Source organism: Tetrao urogallus, assembly GCF_951394365.1.
Source record: "Tetrao urogallus genome assembly, chromosome: 1".
In the NCBI taxonomy this organism is placed as follows: Eukaryota; Metazoa; Chordata; class Aves; order Galliformes; family Phasianidae; genus Tetrao; species Tetrao urogallus.
The window spans coordinates 57,627,631-57,652,155 of record NC_136813.1 but is presented as its reverse complement, the minus strand read 5'-3'; positions in this window follow the sequence as shown (position 1 = coordinate 57,652,155).

The following is a 24,525-nucleotide window of genomic DNA, read 5'->3' as shown; positions in this document are numbered from 1 at the left end:
TTCTCAGTACTGCTTCACTGAAACAATTATGATGGCATCATATATTTGAAATAGGATCTTGAAATGAATGTGAAGGTTCATTGGGATTGTGCTGTATGGTCTGAGATGGATGCCCTCTTCTCTGTTGGTGCAAGGGGAAATGCAAGAGATCTCTGCTTCTGGGTGATTTTGTCGAAGCTGTCATAATAAGCAGATGACTGGAAACACTGACAAAAGTTTCAACTTTTTATTTAAATTGAATTGGAAAAAAAAGGTGCATAACAAACTTGCTCAGTTTAAACCTTCACTTTGTAACCTGCTGGTAAAGACATCTTTAGATGAGATGGCCATGAACAACTGAGCGTAGTTTGGAATCTGAAATGACTTAGTCTGTTGAGCTACAATGACAAGAAGTCATTTTTTCATTAATAGCTTCTTTGCTGATTCCAATAACTCCTGAATTTGTAAATTCAGGTCATTTTATTTGAACCATACATTTCAAGTGAATATTAGTCGTAATTTAAACTTCAACACTGCCACATTGGTATCTGGTGTATGTCTATCTGTCTATCACTTTAAAAACAAGTCCTGAATTTTGTAAATGTGTAAAAATATAAATAAGTCAATGCATGAGCTTTCCAGCCTTGTCAATGCTGTTTTAATTCCACTACTAAACAATTTCAATGAGGATTATTTTGCTATTTGCCAAGTCAGAGATCTAGAAAAACTAATGGAAAGGTCATATTTTATACGGCTACTAAGTCATCTGAGGAATTCACCAATTCCCTGAGTTTGAACTTTTCTGTACTGAAAGGTTAATTCAAATGAGAATATGTTCTACTTGTGTTTACAAGGTAAAAAATGAAGTAAAAGGCATTTCCTTACATAAGGTAAAATACCAATTTTGTTAGTGATAGCTGGAGAATTTCCAGAACAAAAACCTTCAATTCATCTGTGATTTCTTTTTTTCCTAATGAATGTAAAAGGGGTTAGCAAATCATTTATTTTCAGAAGAAGTTTCCAATTAAAGTTAAAATATATATTTATCAGAAATTAAGACAAATTTGTCTTTAGAGATTGGATAGATACTGGGCTAGATCTCTATTTAAAATGTTTTCTTAAAATGGGCTGATATTCACTTGAGTAAATAATAACTGACACCTTTGAGAGTCAGCCTATTCAGTTAGGTGCACCTAAAGACCCTCCTAGGTTATGGCATCAGCAGATTGGTCTAAGGAACAAACACCCCTCTCTCCAGTCCTTTAGCCCAACCCAGAGGACATTGGATCTGAAAGATCATATCTCCGTTTGCCAGATGTAGTAGTTCCCAGCCTTTTGATCAGCTACATGAAACTCTTGGGAATTTCACCCTGCTACCAAACTGTGAAGGTCTAGCAGCTATTAAGCTATCGACTAAACTAGAGACGTTCAGGCAATGTATTTATGGACAGTGACCAACAACCAGTTGGAGACAACCAGGCTGATTTTCCTGTGGAGTGGGAGAATATCACTGATGACTGTGCTCAGATGTGACTCCCCAGGATGTGGGATGTTTGCAGAAAAAGAAGGGTATGGCAGGGTTGGTTCTGTAGCCCTGAATGAGGTCACTGTTTGTTTATCCATGAAAGTGGAGGTTAGCCTTTAAGTTATATGAAAGTATAGAATGTTTAATCATCATCGCCTTCTCTGGAGAGGTTTTTTTTTCTTCTCCCCCTTCCTTTCTTTCTCCTGCTTCTCTCTGTTCTTCTCCTTCCTTTCTGATTGCATGCAAGGAGTCAAGTTCCTCTGAAGTACTTCACGTCCTCACCTTATCCATCTCTTGTTGAGACAACCATGCTTTCTCTCCCATTTTTAGTTTTGTTGCAGGTACCTTGACTCTGTTTTGTCCAACTGATTCATTCCAGCTAGCTTCCTTTGCCTCAGAACAGTCACTGTAAATGGCTTTGGGGCATCTGTGCTGGAGCGCTGGAGCACAGCAGTGATGTGGTTTGCCTGAACTATGCAGGGCATGGTAAGGGTTATGAATTTTTGGCATTTCCCCCATGTTTTTCCAAGAGCATGTCCCAGAAAAAGCCTCCAACTAAGCAATGTAAACATTTGAGGAATGTGACCTGCAGAGTGCTGCCACATGCCATGTAGCAGGAGAGCACAGATACAGTGCTTTGTGATTTGAGATAGTCTGTCCAGCTGAGTACCTTGCTTCACTGGGGCTCACGTTTGCAATGCTGTACAGTATTTTTGTTACAAAATAATACACTTATCAGTAATAAAATGAAAGCTTCTGTGGCAAGCGATGAGAGCTACATTTCTATAAGTAAGGATCATGACATTTTTTGTCTGAAAGCATTTATAGGCAGTATTAAACTGATTAAAGGATGTAAAAGAAGAATATCATTTTTAAAGATACAGCATTTCTGAGAGGACCATGAAATCACAATTACAACCCACAGCCTTCTTAAGACACTGAAAACACTCCTTTTTCTCATCAGCATGTAAGTAAAACCTTTGTAGAGAGAACTGAAGTAAAAGATCAGAAGTAAAAGACCCATGGAGAACAAAAAGTATATAGGGTATTTGCTTGGCATATCAGAAACATAGTCATTTTAGGGCTCTGCCTTATTCAGGCTGGGGATTAATGTGGAATAGATCCTCTCATTTTAGCCAATGTCCATTTAGAAACTCTGATAGGATAAGGACATTATTATTTACTGTTGTTCAGTGAATACATAGTAAGTGTAAGCTCTGATAATCTGACTCCATTTCTGCACACCTTTCCTTTGAAAAAGCTTCTCTTGTCAAAAGTAGGTTTTGAACTGGTAGTATTAAGGAACTGATTGGAATTCCAGTGAACAAAAAGTCCCTCCCTAAGCACAAGTTTATAAAAACGATTCATTAATAATTTCAAATAAATGAAGCTTCATCTGTCCAGATGTAACAGAAGAAAAAGTAGGTAAACAAAATACAACTAAATACAGATATCTCCTGCCTTACATTGGTACAACAGTCATGAAGCTAGTGTTTTTCAGTCCTAAAATAATGAATTTTGTGTGCCTGACCCTAGTACGTAAAACATTCAAGCAGAGATGTAAATTGTAAGAATATATGGCACAGTTGCCTGACATGAATATTTCAGGCAAAAGTTTTTAAAATGCCTAAATGTAAGTTTTCTGAATATTTACTTCTACTGACATAACATATTTCCCTCTGTAGAAGCCAAGGGCAACTAATTCATTATTTAAAATGGAGCCATCACGAAGCAGCTGAAGCTCTTGGTAATCCAATCTTCAATTAACACATCAACAATCAGTAATTTTATTGTTGTGATGGGCCCTTATGGAGTCATAAATTCACATCAGTAGTGGTGTTATTCAGGGGTTAGCACTGCTCCAGTATTTCCAATTTCGTACTTTCCCAAACTAATTGTCACGAAGATGTGCGGTGTTTTAAAATACCGTGGACCTTGATTAATGCAAAACCATTGATAGAAATCTATAGCTTTGTCAATTTGCCCAAGCTTAGCATTTGGTCCATTGTACAGAATGGACCTAGACAAACAGAAAATTTAAAGCAGTGAAAGAGGAAACCCCTGATTATAGTACAAGATAAATTTTGATACTTCCTTTAAATTTCCCTTATTTGTACCTGTATTAGAAAGACCTATCCAATCTATAATTCATTTACTGTCAGAATAAAAAACGATACATGAGTCTCTGGGTTAGGATATAGAAATTTTATCTAGAAAACACTTCTTATTGATGAACTCAGCTAACAGAGCTAGAGAAAGAAAGCAATCTGAGCTCGTCATTGTCTCAGATGAAATAAATAAGCATTGAGGAGTATAATTAGAAGTGACAGGCACAAAAATACTGTGAAATTCATATACACTTGAATGGATACAATTTTTTTTTCTCCTTGACTACCTTTCATAATGTTTCATTAACCTTGGTGGATAACTTCAGCAAGGACATTTATTTGCCAGAACCAAGGAAGTCGGGTCGTTGTGTATTGGTTATGTATAAAGATGTTTTCTGTTCTGAAAAGAAAGCTCCCTTTCTGTTCCCTTTCCTTTTTCTCTGTTCTCTTTTCTCCCGACATTTTTTGTGATGCTGTGTAACTTAAAAAATAGAGGTCTTTAATGTAGGTGTTCTATAGCAAGCAGTAGAGTGCAGACCTTTGATGTGTATATTCCAGGTAACTTTCTTCTCATATTTTGCATCACCTAACATCTCCGTGGCCATGGTAGGTTATTATCTTATCTATTAGATAAATTTCTTTGACTACGTGTATATGCAGCTGAACTGAAATGCCTTAAAAGTTAGAAAACTAGGTATTTTTGGCATCTTCCTTTCCCTGACTCCAATCTTTTCCAACCCAGCTTCTCCAGTTTTGCTTTCTGACATTGCTGCAGTTCTGTCTAGAGACCTGTTGCTGTCCTCACTTCACCCCATGCAATTCACATGAACCTAGCGTCTCCCAGCTTTCAGGCAATGATTCATACCTCCTACCCAAGGTTTAAGCTGTCAAACTGCACAAGTTTTTCTTCGACAAATGACTGTCCTGTTAAAAAGCAGCCAACACGTCTACGCAGTATGTGCTATAGCAGTTGGGGACAAGAAGAGGGAGTGTTGGACCCCTCTCTCTCCAGCTCTTGTAGCTGAAATTATATTTCCACAGGGGGGAAAAAAAAAAAAAAAGTAAAATATAAAAGAAATACGCAGGTTAAATATATCCTGAGTATAGAGTGGTGTTGACATTATCTTAATGTGACTTGATTTGGAGAAAATAATAATAATGAAGTGTGAAAATCTGAAAATTGATCCACTTGAACATAGGAAGGCAGCCTCAGAAAAACCACAGGTCAGTTCCTCTTCCCATTACACTACAATGTCTCAGCTGCATGGAATAGTATTCCACTGCATGCTTGGCATTTTGGTAATGTTCATAACCATAGGAATTTCCATGGCTTCTTTTAGATAGTCTCTACTGTTTTACTTGGAAAGTTTCTTGGTGCAACCACCCTGGAATTTCCCACCAGTAGCAGGTTAAGAAAGGAGCTGACTGACAGCTCAAAATAATTTCAAATTCCTTCTGATTCAGAAAAGATATATAATGGCATGCTCCCAGGGAGTGGCAGGCAGCAGGAATTTCTTTGCAGGTTATGATAGTAATTTAGATTAATAAGTATAAATGAAAGAAGGAGTACGCATTTCATGGAATCATAGAATCACAGAACGTTTTGGGCTGGCAGGGAGCTCAAAGCCCACCCAACTGCTGCCCTGGGCAGGGCTGCCCCTCACCAGCTCAGGCTGCCCAGGGCCCCATCCAACCTGGCCTTGAGTGCCTCCAGGGATGGGGCACCACTGTTTCTCTGGGCTGTGCCAGCACCTCGCTGCCCTCTGAGTAATGAATTCCTTCTGAACATCTAATCTAAACTTCCCCTCTTTTAGTTCAAAGCCATTCTCCCTTGTCTTCCTTGATAGATCATCATGTAAAAAGTTTGTTTCCCGTCCTGCTTTTAATCACCCTTTAAGTTGCAGAAGGCCACAATGATGTCTCCCTGTAGCCTTTTCTTCTCAAAGCTGAACAAGCCCAGCTGCTATGCCTGACTTCATAGGAGAGGTGCTCCAGCCTTCTGATACTTTTCATGGCTCTCCTCTGGACCGGCTCCTACAGTTCCACACTCTTCTTTTGCCCGAGGCCCCAAGCTTGGATGCGGTACACCGGATGGGGCTTCATAAGGACAGAGCAGAGGGGCAGGATCGCCTTCCACTCCCTGCTGGCCACCCCTCAGCTGATGCAGGCCAGAAAATGGTTGGCGTTGTGGGCTGGAAGTGCGCAGTGCTGGTGTCGTGTGCAGGTTGTAATTTGGGCAGTTGCTGGTCGTTTTCCGCAGGGCTGCTGTGAGTGAGTTGGCGTGTCCGCGCTTGCACGCAGCTAGGAGCGCGTGGGCTGAAAGCAGGCAGCGTTGGAGTTGAGGGGAAAAAGATGTTTCCGCCTGGTTTCGAACCAGGGACCTTTCGCGTGTTAGGCGAACGTGATAACCACTACACTACGGAAACGGCGCACACGGTGGGGTGCGTCGGCCCCACCCGCACGTTCCCCTGAGGGCTTCAATCCACGAGACGCCTCGGTGGCCGCGGCCCTCTTGGTGGGCTGTGCGCAGACCTGGAGCGGCGCTTCCCTCACATCTCTTTAGACGGGAGCTTCAGAAGATGCACGGCCTCCTCCTGCCTCACTCCCATGAAGCTTTCGTTCCAACTTCATACTTTTCTTCTAAAGTCATATAAAACATTTCTACAGTTTGCAGCTTCTCAGGCATGAGGTCTTCCCTCTGCCTGCTGGTGTCCTAGCTGCGAGCAGTCTCCTCCTCCAACCATCCATTTTTGCCATCCAGGTTACATAGTGTACACAGGAGGAACGAGATTTAAGATTTAAGCTCTCTCCTGGGATCTTCCTTGAGAGAGGAACTTTGCAGGATGGCTCAGTGAGACCTAGCTGCCCAAGGAGCCGTCCCCAGCTCCTGTTCCAGGTTTGCATCTGCTCTCTGCTCCTTTCTCAGCCATCTAATGCCAGGCTCTGTCCTGGAAGATAAACTAGTCATGAAAAAATATTGGCCTTCTATCAGGTTTGCTCCATGTTTTGCTTCAACATGGGAAGTGTCAGGGTAGGACTGCCACTTTTAGGATAGCAGGTAGCTCCAAGCCCTTTGTGACAGCTCTCTGCTGGGGTCCTCGCTGTGATCTCAGCTTTTCTGTGCTTTGCTCAAGGCTCTGAAACATCAGCAAGTGTCTTGTTGTTGTTGTTGTTTTTCCATACCAGTACTAGTTTCTGTTCTCCCAAGAACCATAAGTCACAGCCTGTAGCTCTTATTTTTTCATAACTTTTTCAGATTTCTCACTTGAGAGAAAGCCTTTCAGCCTGCAGAGATTTTCCTCTACACTTAGTCTCACCTGAATCTCCTCAATGACTTTCAGCACAATTAGCTTGGTAAATAAACTTTTAAATGTTGTAGTTTGCAGGAACACTGTGAAAGATTTCTGTTTGGCTTGATATGGCTGCTTTGAAGTGATAATCTAATGGGTCAGGCAGGGTACTGTCAAAGTAAAATGAACTATAGAGAGATATGGAGGTGGTGTGCATGATCTCGGACACCTTATACAGCTATTGCTTCGTTTCCATTTTAGATGCCCAGTCCCCAAAGCAGGGTAGGTGACCTCAGAACAAAAGCCTACATTACTTGGGCAAAGGAAAGAGGCATCACAAAAGGCTTCCAGGAGATCCTTACCACCAAGGCATCAGTCTTTCTGGACTGAGTGGAAATCAATAGGAAATGACAGCTCTTATGACTGAAAATTGCTTATTGAGCACAGGAAGGAATTAACCTGCCTTTTGCATAGGAGCTGATTATTTAGAGTGTTTGCCCAGTGAGCCATAAAGTCACTGCAGGCCTTCCTCAGCTCTCCTCTGCCAAGATTTCAGTCTGTTCTTTGGGAAAGTGGCAGTGAGAGGAAAAGAGGGAATGGCCTCAAGTTGCGCCGGGGGAGGTTCAAGCTGGATATTAGGAAAAATATCTTCTCAGAAAGAGTGGTGATGGGCTGGCACAGGCTGCTCAGGGAGGTGGTGGAGTCACTGTCCCTGGAGGTGTTCAAGAACCGTGTGGATGCGGCACTGATGGACATGGTTAATGGGCATGGTGGGCATGGGCTGTCGGTTGAACTAGATGATCCGAGAGGTCTTTTCCAACCTTAATGATTCTATGATTCTGTTCTATTCTATGCTTTGGTGCGATTCCAAGTCCTGTTGAGGCCTGCTAGGCCAAAAGGAGCCAGAGGACACCATCCAGCTGGATGTAGGTCTCTACTCTACTGCCTGTAATGAACATTGCCAACACAGAGACTGTCCTGGAAGCATATTTCCTAACCAAGCATCCCAGCACCCAGCTATAGACTCTCCTTGTTTCCTTCCTTCAGGCCTTGTAACCCCTTTGCTCCTGCTGCTCTCAGGCACAGGACAGAACACCCTGCCTCCATAAGCATTCATGTAGATCGCGTGTTTAACCGGGACACTAAATATTCAGGTGGTGGGGCCCTAAAATTCCATGTAAAGCTAGAGCTTTTGTCAGGTGTGCAACCAGCACCTCAGACTTCTCTACAAAGCTTGAGTGAATCTGAAGGTGGGTCACAGCTGAGCTTTACATGGAGACAGGGTGTCCATACTGCCCACCTCCAGGGATACCATCACCCTGTGAGCACTGTTTATGACCAACGAGGAGAAAAATTTAGGTAATTCTGGAAAATAGCTGCTGCACAGATGCATAGGTACTTTAGCCAGAAGTCAAGCAGGGCTCTCACCTGTGGGTGATGTACCTTCACACCAATTTCACCACTCCATCAGCCAGCAGAAAGCTGCTTCGTCCTCAGGGACTTGTGGCTGCTCTGCCTTCATGCTGTTTGCAAGCTTTCTGCCTCTGGTGCCAGCACACACAGCATGCAAGCAGCAGGGTGTGAGCAAGCTGCTTACAACACCGGGGCAGAAACAGACGCATCCACGCTGCCATTTATCGTCAAACTCCAAACCTCGTACCAAGTGTTGTTGCAGCCTCCATCACACGGGGCGATAATTATGACATTCTCAGCGTTTCCCTTTTGTTGGGCATTAAGTGCCAGAGGGGAATCCGAGCGGCTCTTTGTTGCGCTCAACTCCACCGGGGCTCTCCAACCCAAACAACCTCCCTGCCCCCCTCCCTCAGGCAACGCGCTGGCTGAGATGGGCAGACAATGAACTTGGGGAAAATAATTAAAAAATATATATATTAAAAAAGGAAAAAAAGAAAAAGCGGAGACGCGACACGCGTGGTCGGGTCCATTCCGAGCACAGAGAGAAAGGCTCTGAGGGGCGGGGGCTTCGGGCAGGTACCGGGGCGGGGCGCTGGGAGGCCGCCACAGCCCGCTCCAGTGGCCGAGCACCGCGGGGAGGCGGCGGCGAGCGGCCAGCCGGGAGAGAGGGCACGGAGAGGCACGGGAGCGACCGGGTGTACCGTGCTGCAAAGAAAGACCCGGTGGGAAAGTGGAAGTGCCACTGGAGGAGAGGCGGCTGTGCCTCGGCTGCGTCTATTCGAGGTGAGTGCCGGGCTGGGAGGCACAGCCCCAGTGAAGGAGGCACGGCTGGGGAGCTGATTCTGCGAGTGTGGTTGGTGTGTGGATGTTCTTTTTTTTTTTTCTTCTCTTTTTTTTTCCCCTCATTTATTTCTTTTTTCTCCCTCCTCCCCCCCCCCACCCCCCCCCTTTTTTTTTTTTAATCCTTTAACGTTTATTTATTTATTCGTATTTATCTTCTCTGCGCGCGTCCCGGCAGCCCGGCGCCAGCCCTGCCCGGTGCGGGTGGGGGATGAGGAGTGCCGGGCTGAGGGAGCTCTCCCGCACGCGTCGGGGCCGGCGGGCAGCGGGGCGGGGGTTTCCTTATCGACACCGGTTTTCGTCGGTATCGTCAGTCGATTCCATCGCAGTGTTTTGAGGAAGAGTGCCTTCCGAGGGGACTAAGGGGCAGTGCTGTGTGCCGGGCTGGCTTGCATCAGGTAGGTCCCGTGCCGGGCCGGAGACCCTCGGTTCGAATGCGGTCACTGGGGGTGGGGTTGCAGCCTTTGGAGCCCCGTCGTGAAGGTGCTGGGAGTGTTGGCTCTGGGGGGTTGCGTTGGGGGAAAATGGCTCTGTCCTCCTTCCCTTTGGAAGATTCCGTGTTAGAGTCACCCGGGAAGAAGAGGAGGAGGATGTGATTTATATGTTTGTGCTGTGAACTTTCTTGCTGTGGGAAACTTTTGGACTTATTGTTCTAAGTGGAAAACCTGTGCTGCCAAGCTCAGTGTTAGCCCCCGCAGAGGGCAGGGGTGAGTGAGGCCGCAGCCCGGGGCTCAGGGTAGGGCTGGAGTCTGGGTGAAAGCTCAGGCAGACCTTGATCCCTGAGACCACGCTCTGGAGCTCTGCATTCTCCAAAGGTTGTCTACACTCATTGTCATCAGTGTTTAAAACCGAAATGGAGCAGGCAGTGCAGATGCAGTAACCTTTTAGGCAGCACTTTAGGAATGTTTTTTTTGGATGAAAAAACATCACCTTTTGCTGAGTATAGAGTAAGTTTAGATTTCGTTGCCAGTGTGTGAGATGTGGCCCGAGGGGGAGGAAAAATGTGCATATGTGCAGAAGGTTCAGAGCGATGGGACAAGTTTTCTTGGCTGGACTATTGTTGGGGAGCAGCAGGGATGCCATTAACAGCACCAATAAAGGCTGGGATTAGGGTGATTGGTGGAGCAGAGCTCTGAACTGTTAAAGTGATTTTGTGTTACAGTAGCATTCAAGATATCCCAGCTGTAAATCACATTATGCAAAGAGAAAGCCAGCCCTTGGCCTGAAGGGATGACATAGGAACAGCAAGCAATTTGTAAGAGGAAGGAACAAAGAAGAGGTGATTTGTTTGGTGTTACACAGGTTAGACCAAAACTGAAAGTTTCCAGGTTGAAACTGGCTTTGTCTATTCTGTTACAGTGTTTGCTCATTGTGAGCTCAGTCTTTCTTGATTATCGATTAATGTAGCAAGTGTTAGCAATAATGTTTGAAGTACAGTGCACAGAACACGTGTTCAATGTGGAAAGTGAGAAATGATCAAAATCTTCTAATTGAAAGATCAAAATACTTCCAACTGGGTGTAGTGTACAAATTGATTTCAGTAAATGCGCTTTGGGCATAGTATATTTTTAAATTGTACCGTAGAAATTAAATGGAGCTTGAGTGGTTTGGAATTTGTAATGTTGGTTGAGGCAACTGACCATCATGGAACAGTGGTTTATTGTGCTGCTTTGAAATCGCTCTTGCGTTTTATGCTAGCATGATGTTACTTTAAGTAGTACCATTATTTCAAACCAGCATAATGAGATGAAAAGCACTTGGCAAGCACTCCTGTAAAACAACATTTGAGTGCTAAATTCAGATCTTTGCTTGAAAGTATCTATAAAATACCATGCTTAGGGTGTCATACCAAGGAAAATAACCATCTAGGTTAAAGCCTTCTTAAACCATTTTTGACTGAATGACAGCTTCAACCACATTTTAACTTTTTTTGAGGGGAATGATTTCTGAACTTTGACATGGACACTGACAAAATGATCGTGAAATGAGTGCCTGTAATAGGTGGGACACTCTAACAAGATGGATTACAGATCTGAACGTGAGCTTCTTCCATCTCACTTGGTTATCCAGCCAACAGGTTATTTCAGAGTACGATTTGATTGCTTGTTTTGTAGAAAATATGCTTAAAAACCCAGTTTAGGCAGATGTGCACCACAGGTGTTTTTTGTTTAATTGCAAGATATAGCAGAAAATGTTCTTCAGATGTGAATGATCCTTTCATCCAGGTGTTCATGAGCATTTTTTCTTTGTCATTTTTTATGGAATTGTACAAAGTAGAAAACATTTTGTTAGCCTTAAAATGAGTGAAGAAGTCAGTGCAGCCCAAAAGCACTTGGTCTGTGTATGGGAACTACTGAGTCACGGCCTGAACCTCTGATTGATCACCTGAGGCGAGCCATGAGTCAGCCAGAGGAGCACAGGTGAAGGCAATTCACTCTGTGCTGCCGGAAGACCTCCTAGACCTATTTAAGAGCTGGCTACCAGTGGGGAAGGATCTCATCTGGAGATCCCTCCTTCTGGTGTTTTGTGGTGAGCCCAGCATAAGGGTAAGCCTTACATTTATTCTCTTTTGTTATCATTGTCCACTTTGCCTAACTTTCTTGTATATTTTTTGATTGTAACATCTTGATATCCATTGATTATACAGTCTGCATCTCAGGTTAAACTGCGTTTTGGCTGTGTACTGTCTTCCAGATCATAGCCTAGCAAACCAACCTCACTTGCACATTCTGTGTTTTTTCAGTGACATTTTCTTTCTACTACTAACTGTTACCAAGATAATTGTAGCTAATGAACAGAGGACAATGTTGTAATCCTGTACGAAATTAGCAATAACTGGGGATGCTGTTGATGGTATCTGGAAATACCATGTTGTCATATGCTGTCAACAATAACAGCTGCTGGAGATACTTGCCATTTTGTGGGCCAGGCCTGCTGATTTAAGACTCTGCCAGTTTCACGTGAACTATAGTTTGTTGCATCTTCCTGAAGGAGGAGGGGAGGGAGGACATAACATTATCAATACAATGCAAAAACATTCCTGGCAAGCAGTTAGCTTTAGCCCTTGCACTTAGATCTCTTAATTTTCCCTAAATTGTGTGTGTTTCATGTGCTGCCAAGTCTGGGTATTAATTCACTTAGCTCCTTAGAGACATGCCACAGCAATAAAAAGAAAAAAAAATAACAGAAACATCCCCAGCAATGTATATATTGCTATTGACACAGCCTTTTTGTCAAGTAATTTGTAATATATTGTGTTCTGACTCACGGTCACTCTTATTGTATGTACAGAAGAGGAGGGTTTGGTTACGCATTTTGATTTTTTGCTCCTTCTCCCTAACTGTTTCACTGTAAAATACTGCTACCCCTACTCCCTGGAACTGTTAGCGTAAACGTGACCTGTCTTTGGGTATGGTGTTCTCTTCCCTGGAATGTTTGAGACCTTGGAAAGGTCTGTGGTGCACCTCTAGCAGCTGTAGCTCCTCTTGGGGCTGGAAAACAGCCTTAGGAAGCTGTGCAGGACCAGGATTCAGATTTTGCTTGTGGCAAACCTTTGTCTCTGCTACCTTGTGATTTAGCTAAGATGTGGCCATTGTGTTACTGTGCTTTGTTGTTTTTCCCTAAAATGATTTGCAGTGCCGTTCTGAGAAAGGCTGTTGTGTCAGCAGAACTTGCACTTTCTGAGGAAGCGCCCTGCTTCAGGCAGAATATCTCTGGTCATCTGCAGTGTTAATGAATATTTGAATAGAGGGGGCTGAGTGGAAAATAATTGAGGTTGCTGGAAGTTGCGGTGGGAGAAGAGTAATGTTTAAAACAATCAGCAGTCTTTTGTGCTGTATGAATTCTTTGGAAGGGTATGATCATGGTTTATTTCTAGCGGATGCAGCAAATACTCACTTTTTGCTGGGTTAACTGCTGTAGTGTTAAACAAAAAGAGGTGTTACATTATGAACTTAAAAAAGAGATCCCAACCATGTGGCCTCACAGGTAAATATCTTCAGGGTGGTTGGAATAACTGGGAGATTTGGGTTGCACAGAGGGAAGGAGCTGCTTGTTTCCAGCTAGGCTGACGCTGGCTTATCCCTTTCTGGAATCACATTTGTGCAGTGGTGATACCAAATCAGAGCTTCAGTGGCCTCACTGTGAAGAGCAGCATGGGGCTGACACCGGTGTTGATTTTAATATAGGAACTCTGGTGACCAGGCTGATTTTTTTTTTTTTTTTTTTTTTTTTTTTTTGTGGTTTTGAGCTGCTCTCATTGGAGCTGGTGGGAGAAAGAGGAAATATGAATCCTTCCAAAAAAAAAAAAAAAAAAAAAAAAAAAAAAAAAAACAAACCACCAAAAAACCAGCTTGATTTTGAGCAGCTGACAGGTGTCTCGATTTGAAGTTGTTTTTTTTTTTTTTTCTTCCTGATACCTTTTAAAAAAGCTAAAAATGTCTGTGCATTTACTTTTTTGTGATCGCAGATGGTCTCATTTGAGACTAGAAAAAGATGCAGAATGTTTGGGAAGGCTGTCTTCAAGATGTATGGAATGTCAATATAGGTGTGTGTTTTTTTTTTTTTTTTTTTTAAGCAGTTAAATATGTCTCAGCTAAATTGACTGTAAAGAAGTTACAACTGTTATGTTTGTATTGTGGTAGTTAACTGTGGATCAATTCTCAAGTGAGATGCCTTTGTATCAAGTGCTGCTTTATTAGAAGTAATAAAAAAACCCCCATCTATCGTGCTAGTTTTATCTCAGTCTGAGAAATACCATGGAAGAGGAGGGAGGACCAGGTAGTGTTGATGGTTCTATGTTTTTATGGTATCAGCAATTAAATACCATCATGGAAACTCAATAAGAGCAAGAGCCCAGGCTGCCTAGGTAATTGAAATACAGAGATGAATTACCCTCTGGTATGTGAGCGTATGGCCATGATGCTGTCTGCCATGTCTGCCTGTTTTGGAGCCATAGTGGGTGTGCAAAGGAGTCCTTGCCTGTACCTGCAGGAGTCAAATGAATAGGGTACTGTAGGGGTGCATTTCCTTTCCCTCGTGGTGTCCTACATGTTAGCACAAAAGGACAGTTTGGGCAGTTTGTCTGATCTAGCTTGTAGATACATGTGTGCTGTGTCCTAATTAGGAGTTTTATTTAAGGAACATTAGTGATTTAACACCCCGATCTAATTACTCGTAAGCTTCTTGCTAATTTTGTAATTAGCAACGGAGCAAGACATTTTATGGAAAATATACCCTTAAGGAAACCAGAACCACTAATTTCCAATGTTTATAGAGAGCTTTATTTCTATGACAATGTTCTGTATGTAATGTCTAAAAGGAAATAGTAATATGTGTTCTATTTTTACATAATGGCAAAGATGTGAGCCAAAGGTTTACAGAAACTTAATACAGTCAGTCACCACAACCCTAATGACTAGCTTTTGAACTATCATTTATAGCATCAGATTCTACTCGGATGTAACTAATGGAGAAGACATTCTTGAATTGCTTTCTACCACAGTTATCTTTGGCCTTCGAAGTGTGAGAAGAACTCAGGGTGTAATCAGGATGGTGCTGGCCATGGTCTTTCATAGTTTACAGCAGCCAAGGCAGCTTTTTTATATATAGATAGAAAGGTGCAACTTGGAGCAGCTGTAAGCCTGCTATAAAATGTCCTGTGGCCTTAGAAGGATAAAGCTGTCCTTATAGCTTGCTACCAGTTAGTCTATGATGTGTGGTTCAGATGGACAGAAAACTTGGCAAAAGATATCCTGGCCATCAAGTAGGTGTTCATAGAAGTTTTACTTCCATAGAAGGTCTCTCAGGTGTTCTCTTGCTTTTGGTAAGCTGGCTTGCTCTTGTCAGAAATTCATAAATGTGACAAATTCTTAGGTCTGGAAGGCAATGCATGCTTTGCTGAGCTGAAACCTAATAATTTGATTTCTTTAAATGCTAGGTATTAGTGCGTTTAGAGACGGGGAGCTTTGTAACCAGTCTGGAGTAATATACTATCCGTAAGGTCTATAGAGAGAGATCTGTTTATTAATTTAACTGATGTAGCTGAAAAAGAAACAAGCTCTTAGGCTGAGAATACCTTATTTCCTTACTGGACTGATGAAGCAATTAAGTGTAAAAGCTTGTTACTTGTCTTTAATGCGCAACAGTTGTAGCAAACCTTTAAACTAAATCTATTGCTTGTCTGTACAACAAAAGGGTTCACTTTCCTGCCGATCTGCTTTGTGCTTGGGGAACCCTTGAGAGTGGATGTGCATTTAGCAAAAAAGCAGTAGGAATCACTTCAGAGTTCGAGATCCTGCCCTGCACTGGTGATTCCTCAGTCCTGTCACATCTCTTCCTTTCCCAGCAGGACATGCTAGTCTACATCCCTGTGTGCCAACACAACTACGGAAAGGAAAGGATACAAAAACACTGCAGGCTGCTGGTCTCTGCTTCCACTTCCTACCACCAGCACTGCTTTTGGATGTCAAGTAGCCCAGTACTTTCTTGACCCCTTTCACTCTTTCACACTGAATGTTTTAGTGTCAGATACTTCAGTTTTCGTTTAGTACCGGGTTCAAGTTTTCTGATTGTTTGCAGTGCACATATGCTAATTAATTCAGTATCCCTACTAGAGATAGTGAAGTAGTTCCCTCTGAAGAGGGACGGAGGAGAAAAAGGCATTGTTGGCTGCCTAATTTGCTTCAAGGCCTAGTCTGGACAAACAGTATGGATACAAACCCTGCCAAGTCTCCAGCTTCCTCTGCTTGTGACATTTCTCTAGCGCTCTCCTGGGAGGTCTTCTGCCCTTAACTGCCCCCTCATGCCTGTGATAGAGAGAACTTGGAAGTGCTCCCAAGTGTCAAACCTAGCTGTATTTTGGTGCAAGCACTTCTAGTGAAGAGCCCAATGGTGGCTGTAGCTTACTGCCCAAAGAGGTCAGGGGATGGTGATGGCATCAGTGATTCCTATTCTGTATCAAATGAGACTTTGGTATTTAATGATTTTTTTTTATTTGTTTTTTTTTATTATTTTTTTTTTTTTACGATTACAGACTTAATCTTTGGCCTCCTGTGAATGAAAATACTGGCAGAAACAGCACACAGGAGTTGTGGAGTGCTCTAGTGTACAGTAGACTGTTCATCAGGGTGGGAGATCTCATCCCAGTGAATAAAGGCTGAGGAAGCCAAGCTGTTTTGTGGCAACTTTTGTCCCCAGAGACTTAATTCTTATACGTTAATAGGTTGAATGGTTTTTATTTGTTTATTTGCTTGTTAGTGTAGCTCCTATCTAGGCTTTCTATTTCTGTTCTTTCTGCTATTTTTGTTATGCAATTTCCCAAGAATGGAGAATACTACTTTCAAACTTTCTCCTTATTAGTTTAGAATACAGCTACTGCAAGTCTTATCCTCTAGAAAGAGCAGTAAAATGTCCTCATTATACTAACATTTCAAAGCCTTCAGGCTTCTGTGGCATAGGTCCCATTTAGACATCTAATAAATGCCAGTCCTTGCCCACAAAAGCTATCAAAAGTCTATCAAATGTGAGAAGAACAGGGGAAAATTAGGCCATGTCCACAGGGACAAATGAGATAGCAAATATAATTTAAGTCAGAGGAGTTTCATTAGCTAAGAATAATTCAGTTTCTGAATTTCTGCTGTATATAGTAAGCGGTCATTAGACTAGCTAATCTTAATATTTTAAAAACTGTGATTTAAATAAAATACGTAGGATTTTAGATAAGTCAGTTCAGTGCCAATGAGTGGGAAGGAATTTACTCATCCAAGACATGCTGGGAGCAGAGGGAGGGAATGATAAAGCTGGTCTGCAGGATAAAGCCACTTACTCCTTTGAGATTGTCTGTGGATATGTCAAGTCATGCATGGGCATGGGCACAGCCACAGCCCTTCGTGAAACAATGATCTGGCATTGGAAGGCAGATGTGGTCTCCCTGTTTTGTGAGGATGGTGTGCTGTGGCAGTATGCTGTTTGCACTGCTTTGTCTGCTCTGGAGATTAAAGAAACGTATACCCAGTAGAAAACTGCAGGCCATTCATCTTCGTGGTAAATGTTCCTTTGCTCACGATTTAATGCTCTGTCCTCCTCTGTGTTGGGGCCAGGGACATCTTGTGTGAGGTGGAAGGGTCCTGTGGCATTGGTCGGCTGGCTTTGTGTATTCTGAAAGGTTATTTGTATTCTTAAACAGAGTGGCATTTGGGAGTGGCTAAGGGTTGGGCCCAAGTGTCTTTCTATGTCTGTGTTTAAGTATTAGCAGATTGTATTCCAAAGAAAGGGCAGCAATGTTGTGGCTGCTGTTGCATTATATTTGCTGAACTTGCAGCTGTGGAGGGAGCCGTTTCCTTTTTTCATCTCGTTGATAGGCTGGGAGCATGTCTGTGAATTCCAGCTGGGTTTAGATATGGGTGGAGCTTGCTGCTAGGGAAAGGCAGGTCTAGGTCACCAAAAATACAGTTATGGACAAAAAGCTTGGGGTTGGATCAAAAACACTGTGTGGATGGGGCTAGAAAGCACTAGTGTAGTTGTATTGTGTTGCTTTCCACATCTTCACTGTATTGTTTCAGCATTCTTGGCTTAATTGTTAGGAGACATTAGCAATTCATGTTACCACTCGTAAGAGTAATTTAAAATGACCAATGTTGTTTGGTCTCTTTTTATTTATGGTGCACACTCACAAAAAAAAAGAAAAAAAGGAAAAAAAAAAACAGTGGGAAAAGAGATCAGGCAGTTTTAATGGGGAACAGATCAGATGTAACACAATGCACTTCTGCTTTGGTATTTAACCATGGGATGTAGGTAGGAGTTGTGCTAACCTGGAAACCTCTGGAACTGAATAAATTAAAATACTTTGTGTATAAGTGTAATAATAGCCTTCAAATTGCTCTCAAAACCCTTCATTTATCCTTGCTAGCTTAAAAAAAGCTACAGATTTGCTTGCAGATCATTTCTTATTGGCACTTGTTAAATTTCAGGCAGCATCTGACAGCTGAAAACTGCAAGTGCCATTTCGAGCTCCCAGCTGGTGCTGCCACTGGCTACTGATGACCTTTCCTCTTCCCTTCCACAGGCATAATGGTTCAGAAGTGAGATAATAAGATAAGATGCATTAAAGGAAAAGAGAAAGAAAACCAATCTCAGTCTGCACCACCCATCCTTCATTTTGTGACTCTCCTGTCTGGTGTTTTTTTTTTTTTTTTTTTTTTTTTTTTTTTTTTTTTTTTGAAAATGCAGGCAGTGACTGATTGTTGCTCTTCTGCCTCAAACAGCATTTAAATTCCTTTTTGAAATGATTCTTTCAGATTATTAGTATGACCGTTGGAAATTAGGGCATGAATGATGGTTAAAGTGCCATATATATGTAAAATAGTGTGTGTGTGTATGTATGTGTGTGTGTGTGTATATATATATATATATAATAGTAGCTGAGATAAGTGCTTAGTCTTGTTCCATGTTAAATATATTTTTGTAGTGTTGTTTATTGCTATTATCTCAGTAATTAGCTCAGGATCAATGACTATTATTTTCTTTTTCTTCCTGTTCCTCCCCATAGAGCCCTTAAGCAATGTGACTTCTTCCTGCTTTAACTTTACAAGCCACCTAGGGACAATCTGTTACAGTGTCCTAAACAGTGTTGAGTAAAGTAAAGCTATTCTCATTAGCTGTTCTCATAGCAAAGTCTCAGCACAGGACACCAGTATGTCTTCATTTGTTTAATAGATGTTTTGATCCAGTCACAGAGATGGCATTTAATTGTGTTGTGGCTTTCAAATCCTGTGTGAGTTAGTCTTAAGTGACCAAAATCAATTGAAGATGTCAAAAGACTGTGTGATTGATGGACATGATTATGTTTACAGAATAGTTAGGTTTTAAAAGAATTCGAGGTTTGATGAAACAATAGCCATGGGGTTGTTCATCTGAAAGAAAGAATTGCTGGTAGCTGTTGTCCATCAGCATGTGCCTTCCTGTGTGCTTATAAATATTTTTTTCACTGGTGGAGTTAATGCTTCTGTAGTAGCAATGCAGACCAACTTAGGTGATGCAAAATTAATACAGTAGTGTTCCTTGATGCTTAACTGACCTCTTCTGAATTTTATTTAAAAAGAGTTCTCATGCTGTTAGCTCATATGGAGATCTTGCTGGTCATGCTAGAGGATGCTGGAAACTACTTCCATTATTATTGTTTTTCCTGCCAAGGAAAGTTAGATTTTGTTGGTGTAAGCTAGTTTTAAGGAGTTAACAAAGTCAGTTTAAGGGGTGTGGAAATTTGGATTAACATCCTGAGCTTTTCTAAGGAATTGTTTGAGCGTGTAATAGTCGAAGACTGCCTTAAATATTTTATTCAAGGTTACGCTGGTAATTTCACTGCAAATTGTATGTGTCCTGGGAATCTGAGAGAACTGCATATTGATGCATTCACTGAACTGTGCTTAGTTAATGTGCTGATGTGGCTGATATTTAAGATGTGTTTGGGCTATATTTTACTTTAGAGTAAAGGTATTTGTAATATCAATATGACTAATGTACTGTGGGATGCAGCGTGCCATCCTCTCTCATGTGCACGTTATGGCATGGAAAGAGAGAAAGTGAAAAACATATTTATGTGGGTTTTTCTGTGTGTAAATTGTAACATAGACCAACACCTCTTTCGGCCTTTGTGCTCTACAAGATGAAAGCATAAGCAGCCTATGCTTATCTTACCTGTGACGTGACAAACAGGGCTACCATTTCAGTCTCCCATAGCATGCTAATGATAGAGCTCAGTCAATTCTGGGATGCTCATACTCCATCACAAAAATTAAAGTATTTATTGGTTCTGGATGCACCTTCCCACAGTGCTGCTTAGACTCTGGGATGTAATTTCCTAATTCCTGACTCTGACAAGTGTGTTTTTCATCCTCAGACATTAAAGCCATGAAAGCTTGTTTGTAACTCTCAAGCACTGCTATATGTATTTTTTTGTGCGTGCGTCTATCTGTGCAGATCTACAATGGCTGTTCCAAAAGTAATCCCTCTCATGTTATGATGTTGGCTCACAATGTCAGAGGTGGATGTTGGTGATACGGCAGTAGAGGCTGAACCTCCCTACCATGATTCTGTTATATTTTGTTGTTGTGTGACAGGTGGCAGCAGAGGGGCAGCCTGACAATGGTGTCTAACATGAAAGTGAGTATGAAGCGAAGGTGTGACACTGAATTACTCTAAGCAGAAAAAAAAAAAGGCACTCACTGACATACATTGACTCTTGCTGAGCATTTACGGAGGCCAAACAGAGGATGTGAGCACAGTGAGGTGGTGGGTGGTGTATTTCAGCAGTGGTGACAGCAACACTGGATCACCTCCACTGGTGCAGATCTGTATGAGCGCGGCATGCAGGCTCTTGTTCGTTGCTGGTGAAAATGCAGAGCTAATGGTGGAAACTGTTCAAAAATAGTGTTTTGTAGCTGAGAATGTGCTCTATCAGGTAGTGGTACAGTGTTCGTTGTAGCAATAGTGGTTTCCATGGAAACAGATAGAAGGCATTACTTTCAGAGTGACCTCTGTGTGTGTGTGTGTGTGTGTGTGTGTGTGTGTGTGTGTGTGTGTATGTATCATTTTGATTTAGCAGAGCCTAATGTGGAGGTCATCCTGTGATACAAATAAGTTTTTCTTTTACTAGTAGGTGGCTCTTAAACTTCAGCCAGAATCTCTTTTGCAGCTGAAAGTGCAGAGTTTACAAAGTTCAAATTCTGTACGGGAATGTACTTGTTAGTGAATTTTATAAGATAAAATGACCAGCTGTCATAAATCTTATTAGTTTGTATCCAGAGCTGCAGCATTTTGTTAATGTGATGATTTTTTTTATTAAAAAGAAAAGTCCTGTACATGTACTTCAGCAATTTGTCATTGCTTTTCAAGCTTATTAACTCATTAAGTAGCATTTAATGAGGATAACCACAAAGTAATTAATTTATACAGCACGTTTATTGCTTCCCTAATGAATTTATGTATCAAATTTAGAGCTCCACAATGAATATGTTAATCTATTTTTATATTTCATATGCATTTTGTTTACTGTGTAAATAAAAATGCTTCTTTAAGGTCTTTTTTCTGATCTATGTACTGAGTATAGGCATAAAAGGGCTGGGAGGCATGGCCTGTGAGGAGAGGCTGAGGACACTGGGCTGTACAGTCTGAAGAAGAGGAGGCCAAGACATGACCTCATTGCTCCCTGAGGAGGGGAAGCAGAGGGAAGTGATGAGCTCTGCTCTGCTGCTGGGAACTGATGGCAGGACACATGGAAATGCCACAAAGCTGCACCAGGGCAAGGTCAGACTGGGCACTGAGAAACATTTCTTTGCCAGAAGAGTTGTCAGTCAATGGAATGGGCTTCCTGCAGATGTAACTGATGCCCTGTGCTTGTTGTTATTCGAGAGACATTTGGACAACACCCTCAGTAACATGTTGGAACTTCTGGTTAGCCATGAAGTGGTCAGACACTTGGGCTCAATGATCTTTGAAAGTCCTTTCCAGCTGAGCTATTCAATTCTGTACTGTGTCCAAGCGTGGTGCAGAGCTAGGTTGCCTTAGAATGCACTCTAGTAACATCAAAGCTTGTGGAATTCTTTGTCATTTTTAAAACGTTGGGGATTTTCTTTCACCTGGGAAAACTTGTCCGCAATCAGAATGGGAATTTCCTTGGAGGTTCTTCATGGAAGAACTTATCTTTTTTCTTAAAGCCGAGCAGCTACTGAGGAATTAGGAGACTGAGGAACTGAATACTCTGGTATGTTATGTTGAAACAACCTATATGTCAGCTAATAATTACATTGGATGTAGGTGGCAAGGTTTGGTAGCAGAAGGGCAGTGTGGGTGGCATCTGTGAGATGAAGCTGGTGTCTGCCCTGTGCTGGACACAGTGAGTTTCAGTCAGCTTTGGCAGCCCCAGTGCAGGACATGGTGTGAGCAGGAAGGAGCAGCAGAGGGGAGCTGTTAAGCCAGTTCCCACCCCCCTGCTCTGCTTGCAGGGCAGCAGAGGAAGTAGAAAGGGGTGTGATGGAAGGAGTGTGATGCTGGGTCTAGGGTGAATGGAGAGCTGAGAGAAAGGTGTTTTGGGTTTGTCTTTGTTTCTCACTATTCTACTCCATCTAAATTGGCCATGAATTAAATTACATGTCCCTAAGTCAAGTCTGTTTTGACAGTGATGGTAACAAATATCGTTTGTATCTGGACTCGTGACTTTTTCTACCTTATTGTCCCTCACTGCTCTGTTGAGTGGGAGTGATGGAGCAACTGGGTGGGCATCTGCCAGCTACACAAAGTCAACCTGCCACTATAATCTACATGATAACATATGGACTACCAAGACATAGATATAAAATTCCACAGTCTACAAATGAACTTTCAGATTAAGAATGTCTATTACATGTTAAGGTTCACAGTCTATAGTATTTAAGAAAATAGTGAACTGAAATGAGTACGGATTTTTCCTTTTACTCTTTTTGAAACAGTATTAGAAGCACTGAGCCCATGCTAATGTGCAATCATTAAACTCTTGGACTTTCATCTTAAAGTACGAATTCTACCATTTTGTGATCATGCTTAGTTCAAAAAGGAATAAAATTATTTTAAGTACTTGGAGAACAGCAAGACTAAATATATTTAAAAATATAATTTTGTGATAAAAATATTATTTCTTGAGGAGTAAAATACATTGATTGGCAACATAAGTTGCAATGGAGATCCTGAATCTTCCTTCCCAATTGCACCCTATATAGGTGAATTAGCATCTGTCTTCTGTGGCATCACAGCTAGTCAAACTGCAGTACTCTCATATCTCCACAGATGTATGTTTAATGCACCTTTATCCTTTTGATGTATTACGTATGTATCAATTTTGTGTGACATTGTTGTGCAGCATTAAAACATTATTTCAGAAAACAAGATGCATTTTTGTTGATGCAGTCATAAAGTCATAGAATAGCTTGGGTTGGAAGGGACCTCAAGGATCGTGAATCTCCGACCCCCCTGCAACATGCAGGGCCACCAACCTCCCCATTTAACACTAGACCAGGCTGCCCAGGGCCCCATCCAATCTGGCTTTGAACACCTCCAGGGACGGGGCATCCACAACCTCTGTGGGCAGCCTGTTCCAGCCTCTCACCACTCTCTGTAAAGAACTTCCCCCTGACATCCAACCTAAATCTCCTCTCCTTCAACTTAAAACCATTTCCCCTCCCTGCAGTTATCATCCTTTCAAAGAGTTGATTCCCCTCCTTTTTGTAGGTTGCAATTAGGTATTGAAAGGCTACAATGAGATCACCCCGCAGCCTTCCTTTCTCCAGGCTGAACAAGCCCAGCTCCCTCAGCCTGTCTTTGTAGGGGAGGTGCTCCAGTCCCCTGATCATCTTTGTGGCTCTCCTCTGGACCATCTCCAACAGCTCCTAGACTGCGGTCTGCCTTTTGAGGCATTTTCTTTAATGGTTTGAAAGCAAATGGGAACCGCAGCTATGCAGTCAGAATTTTTTCTGCAATCTGCTATTTTTGTGCATATTGCAGCTAAGACTTAATTATTAATCCTTTGAGGAACGTTGTGTTGATCTTGATTTACTCTGTTACATTGTCTGTGAATATCTAATATTGAATCCTTCTAAAAAAACACATTAACTGGTATAATTTATTCAGAATCTGCTTAACAAAGAAAATTGTATATTTAAAGTAATTCAAAAGAAGCAAAGACTTTCCCTTGTTAGATAAGGAGTCTTCAGTATCCTTGTTATTCTCCTCTCCCAGCACAAAGAAGACTTTAGTATATCATTTAATAGCATATACTGTAGTGGTGTGGAAATATTCCCTGTTTAATTGCTAGCACTGAAACATAGTAAATGCTGTTAATGTTTTGCGGAACAGCCATGTGAACTGTTTTATAACCTACTATGTGATAGAAAATAGCAAGCAAAATCCATTAAAAATAGAATGAACTGCAGAATTAAATTCTGTAGCAATACTTCTGCAACTGAGGTAAAGCTTATTCCTTTTCAAGCAGGTATTAGTATTCCAGAATGCAGACATTAATGTCCTAATAGCCAAATCTCTCCCTGGTCTAATATTTCTCCAATAGTGTGTACAAAACTCACCCTGCACTATCTCTTATCTCTATTCAGACTACTGCTCTACTGAGACCTTGTGCTGCTGAAGCTAGAAGAACTGACAAAATTCATGTGAGCAATTACGAACAGAACAGATACAACTCTCTTTCGAATCTATTTGGCTTTGGCTCCTAGTGATGGCTCTCTCTGTTTCTTCCAGGCTTTCTGGCCAGTGCTTAACACTGGACAGGATTCCCTTCATGGTGGGATTAAGCCATTCATTCTCACGTTGAATGCAAGACAAATAC